Source organism: Mandrillus leucophaeus, unplaced genomic scaffold, assembly GCF_000951045.1.
Source record: "Mandrillus leucophaeus isolate KB7577 unplaced genomic scaffold, Mleu.le_1.0 Scaffold140, whole genome shotgun sequence".
NCBI lineage: Eukaryota > Metazoa > Chordata > Mammalia > Primates > Cercopithecidae > Mandrillus > Mandrillus leucophaeus.
In genome coordinates, this window is record NW_012101366.1 from 6,466,956 (window position 1) to 6,472,646 (window position 5,691).

Genomic DNA, 5,691 nt, shown 5'->3' on the forward strand with positions numbered 1-5,691 from the left:
CGGCCGTGGATGGGGCCGAGGCAGGGGTGGCGGCCGTGGATGGAGCCGTGGCCAAGACCGCGGAGCTCGCGGAGGCAAGGCCGAGGATAAGGAGCGGATGCCCGTCACCACACTGGGCCCCCTGGCCAAGGACATGAATATCAGGTCCTTGGAGGAGGAGATCTATCTCTTCTCCCTGCCCATCAAGGAATCTGAGATCATTGACTTTCTCCTGGGGGCCTCTCTCAGGGATGAGGTTTTGAAGATTATGCCCGCGCAGAAGCAGTAGATCCGCCCGCGCCGGCTAGCGTACCAGGTTCATGGCGTTTGTTGCCATCAGGGACTACAACGGCCACGTTGGTCTGGTTGTTAAGTGCTCCAAGGAGGTGGCCGCCGCCATCCGCGGAGCCATCATCCTGGCCAAGCTCTCTATTGTCTCCGTGCGCGGAGGCTACCGGGGGAACAAGATCGGTAAGCTGCACACCATCCCTTGCAAGGTGACAGGCCGATGCAGCTCTGTGCTGGTGCGTCTCATCCCCTTGCCCAGGGGCACTGGCATCATCTCAGAGCTTGTGCCCAAGAAGCTGCTCATGATGGCTGGTATCTATGACTGCTACACCTCAGCCAGGGGCTGCACTGCCACTCTGGGCAACTTTGCCAAGGCCACCTTGGATGCCATCTCTAAGACCTATAGCTACCTGACCCCCGACCATCTGGAAGGAGACTGTATTCACCAAGTCTCCCTATTAGGAATTCACTGACCACCTCCCCAAGATCCACACCAGAGTCTCCGTGCAGAGGACTCAGGCTCTAGCTGTGACTACAACAAAGGGTTTTTATACAAGAAAAATAAAGTGAATTAAGCCTGTTACTGTCAAAAAAAAAGAAAAAGAAAAAAAAAAGGCATGAATGTACTGGGTATGATTTGAACTGGATTTGTTTCAAGCCTACAAGCCTCTCTCTCTGATAAGTGCCATCAAAAAACACTGGGTGGTCGGGCGCGGTGGCTCATGCCTGTAATCCCAGCACTTTGGGAGGCCGAGGCGGGCGGATCACGAGGTCAGGAGATCGAGACCAGCCTGGCTAACACGGTGAAACCACGTCTCGACTAAAAATACAAAAAATTAGCCGGGCGTGGTGGCCGGCGCCTGTAGTCCCAGCTACTCCAGAGGGTGAGGCAGGAGAATGACGTGAACCCGGGAGGCGGAGCTTGCAGTGAGCCGAGATTGTGCCACTGCACTCCAGCCTGGGCAACAGAGTGAGACTCCGTCTCAAAAACAAAACAAAACAAAACAAAACGGTGAAATAATGTTTACTTACTTATTTATTCAACACATATTTATACCCCAAAGGGAGTCTTGTGGAGAACAGAGATGGATGCATACTGTGGGTCCTTGCCTGCCCCTTGAGAGGCAGCATATAAATGTCATTCATGTTATTCTTATGTGTGGAAAAGTACCCAAGCTGCTCTTAGCTTTCTTCCTCCTCCTCCTCCTTCTTCCCCTCCCTCCCTCCCTTCCTTGGTCCCTCCCTTGCTCCCTCCCTCCCTCCTTCTCTCCCACTCTCCCTCTCTCCCTCCCTTCCTCCATTCCCTCCTTCCTTCCTGGCTAATCAAGTGAAGCAGTGGGAGTGGAGAAGGAACTGAGAAGTCTATAACTGGTTGTGATCAATTAGTTGTAAACACCACTGCACTCAGACCAGCCTTTAGTTTTCTCTAATGTCTCATTTTAAAGCTTTTGTTTAGGAATGTATCTAAATCTTTTTTTTTTTTTTTTTAATTCTTGTTTTTGAAACAGTCTTGCTCTTGTCGCCCAGGCTGGAGTGCAGTGGCACAATCTCGGCTCACTGCAGCCTCTGCCTCCTGGGTTCAAGCGATTCTCCTGCCTCAGCCTCCAGAGTACCTGAGATTGTAGGCGCCCACCACCACACCTGGCTAATTTTTGTATTTTTAGTAGAGACGGGGTTTCTCCATGTTGGCCAGGCTGGTCTTGAACTCCTGACCTCAAGTGATCCACCCACTTCGGCCTCCCAAAATGTTGAGATTACAGGCATAAGCCACCATGCCAGCCAGGAACACCTTTCAGAATCTGATGGAACCACTTAACTTTCCTTAGAAAAAATACACACAAGGCCGGGGGTGGTGGTTCATGCCTGTAATCCCAGCACTTCGGGAGGCTGAGGTGGGTGGATCACTTGAGGTCAGGAGCTCGAGACCAGCCTGGCAAACATGGAGAAACCCCATCTGTACTAAAAATACAAAAATTAGCCAGGTGTGTTGGCGGGCGCCTACAATCCCAGGTACTCTGGAGGCTGAGGCAGGAGAATCGCTTGAACCCCAGGAGGCAGAGCTTGCAGTGAGCCGAGATCGCGCCACTGCACTCCAGCTTAGATGACAGAGCAAGACCCTGTCTCAAAAAAGAAAAGGAAAAAAAAACACACACACACACACAAATGCAAGCACATCAAGTTCTGAATGTGTGTTCAAAGGGTTATGATCTCTCTTAAAGTTTATCCATTACCTCCTAGCCATGAACCCTAGGTTAAAACCCATTTCCTTAAACTAGCTACTCTAAAGAATATCTTATTTTAGAAGGGATACAATCATTAGATAGAAAGTTGAATTAGACAATTTTAAGACATTACTCAACCTAGAGATAGGTACGTTACTAAAGAGAATAAAAAAAGCAGAAAGATTGACTACTTTAATTTTTTTTGTTTGTTTTGTTTGTTTTTGAGACAGAGTCTTGCCCTGTTGTCCAGCCTGGAGTGCAGTGACATGATCTCAGCTCACCTCAACCTCTGCGTCCTGGGTTCAAGCAGTTCTCCTGCCTCAGCCACCTTGGGTAGCCGGGATTACAGGCGCCCACCACCACGCCTGGCTAATTTTTTTGTAGAGATAGGTTTCACTATGTTGACCAGGCTGGTCTCGAACTCCTGACCTCAGGTGTTTCACCCGCCTTGGCCTCCCAGCCTGGGATTTCAGGCATAAACCAGTGCACCCAGCCCAATAAATAACTTTTAGCAATCTTCCCACACCTTAAAATTAACTCTAATTGTATTTTACTATGGAAATTATAGAGCATTTTCTAAATTTCTCTCCATAGACTAAAGGCCATAGTATGAAAATTGTTTCACTAAATAAAATTTTGGTTATGGCCGGGTGTGGTGGTTCACTCCTGTAATCCCAGCACTTTGGGAGTCCGAGGCGGGCGGACCACAAGGTCTGGAGTTTGAGATCAGCCTGGCCAATATGGTGAAACCCTGTCTCTACTAAAAATACAACAATTAGCTGTGCATGGTGGCGGGCACCTGTAGTCCCAGCCACTGTAGTCCCAGCCACTGGGGAGGCTGAGGCAGGAGAATCACTTGAACCTGGGAGGCAGAGATTGCAGTGAGCTGAGATCGTGCCACTATACTCCAGCCTGGGTGACAGAGCAAGATTCCATCTCAAAAAAAAAATAAAAAATAAAAATTTAGTTAGCACTTTGTTTTCTTATGACACACGTCTGTCATCTAAAAGTACAGTAGGCTGGGTGCAGTGGCTCACACCTATACTCCTAACACTTTGGGAGGCCAAAACGGGAGGATGGCTTGAAGCCAGGACCAGTCTGGGCAACATAGAAAGACCCTGTCACTACAAAAAAAATTGAACAATTAGCTGAGAGTGGTGGCAGCACCTGTAGTCCCAGCAACTCTGAAGGCTGAAGAAGGGGGATGAACTGAGCCCAGGAGTTAGAGGCTGCAGTGTTTTGTTTTGTTTTTGTTTTGACACGGGGTCTTGCTCTGTCACCCAGGCTGGAGTGCAATGGCGCCATCGCGACTCACTGCAGCATCCAACTCCTGAGTTCAAGCAATTCTCCCACCTCAGCCTCCCGAGTAGCTGGGATTACAGAGGTGCACCACCATGCCCAGCTAACTTTTGTATTTTTAATAGAGACGGGGTTTCACCATGTTGGCCAGGCTGGTCTCAAACTCCTGACCTCAGGTGATCCACCCACCTCCGCTTCCCAAAGTGCTTGCATTACAGGCGCGAGCCACTGTGCTCGGCTGAGGAGGCTGCAGTGTTATGATCGCACCACTGCATTCCAGCCTGGGCAACAGAGGGAGACCTTGTCTCCCAATAAATAAAAGTAGAGTAAGCCTTAGTTTACAGAGGGCTTAATTTAGTTAACTTTTACTTAAAATAGAATTTAACGTTCTTTTTTTTACACCAATTCAGTCTGTTTTGAAAGTCAATTCATAGAATTGACTTAAATATACTCGGTACTAAAGAAGTTCTAAGAATAACTTATATGGAAAGATTTCTGCTTTGTAGCTGTCAAAATAGATTACAAATTAATGTATCCTTTCTTGGACTTGTGCTACAGAAAAAAATTGATGTAAACCCTGTGTACATTTAATCAAAACATTACAATATTACTCTCAAAGTGGTGAATTTTTTGTGTTCAAAGGAAGACTTCGTTTAAAAAAAGTCAATTTTATGTGTATTAACTAACCTCAATAAAGCTGATTTTAAAGAGGGGCATAGCTGGGTCCAGTGGCTCATGCCTGTATTCTCAGCACTTTGGAAGGCAGAGGCAGATGGATCACTTGAGTCCAGGAGTTTGAGACCAGCCTGGGCAACATGGGGAAACCTTGACTCTACAAAAAATATACTAAAATGAACTGGGCATGGTGGCATATGTCTATAGTCCCAGCTACTTGGGAGGCTGAGGCAGGAGCATCAATTAAGCCTGAAAAGTGGAGGCTGCAGTGAGCAGAGATCCCACCACTGTACTCCAGCCTGGGCAGAGAGACACACAGTCTCAAAAAAAGAAAAAAGGGAGGGGGATAGCCAGGCTCGGTGGCTCACGCCTGTAATCCAGCAATTTGGGCGGCCGAGGCTGGTGGATCACCTGAGGCCAGGAGTTCAAGACCAGCCTGGCCAACATGGTGAAATCCCGTCTCTACAAAAATACAAAAATTAGCCGGGCGTGGTGGCGCACGCCTGTAATCCCAGCTACTCGGGAGGCTGAGGTGGGAGAATTTTTTGAACCCAGGAGGCGGAAGTTACGGTGAGCCGAGATCACGCCACTGCACTCCAGCCTGGACGACAGAGCAAGACTCCATCTCAAAAAAAACAAAACAAAACAAAACAAAAACCGGAGGGGATAGAAGAATGGCTAACAAATGATTGTATAATACCCCTATGATTGAAAATGAAATTATTTTTAAAATCATGTTTTAAAAAGAGTTTTAAAAATGACTGGGTGTGGTGGCTCACGCCTGTAATCCCAGCACTTTGAGAGGCCGAGGCTGAAGGATCACCTAAGTTCAGGAGTTTGAGACCAGTCTGGCCAACATGGTGAAACCCCATCTCTACTAAAAATACAAAAATTAGCCAGATGTGGTGGCACGTGCCTGTAATCCCAGCTACTCAGGAGGCTGAGGTGGGAGAATCACTTGAATCTGAAAGGCAGAGGTTGCAGTGAGCCGAGATTACACCAGTGTACTCCAGCCTGGGTGACAGAGCGAGACTCTGTCTCAAAAAAAGAATTTAGCCGGGCGCGGTGGCTCAAGCCTGTAATCCCGGCACTTTGGGAGACCGAGACGGGCGGATCACGAGGTCAGGAGATAGAGACCATCCTGGCTAACACGGTGAAATCCCGTCTCTACTAAAAAATACAAAAAACTAGCCGGGCGAGGTGACGGGCGCCTGTAGTCCCAGCTACT

General features: G+C 48.2%; 1 pseudogene; it reads left to right on the plus strand.

The window, feature by feature from the left end:
* The first annotated feature begins 13 nt into the window (after positions 1–13).
* On the plus strand, positions 14–837 carry LOC105535008 (annotated as a pseudogene).
* Positions 838–5,691: the final 4,854 nt, after the last annotated feature.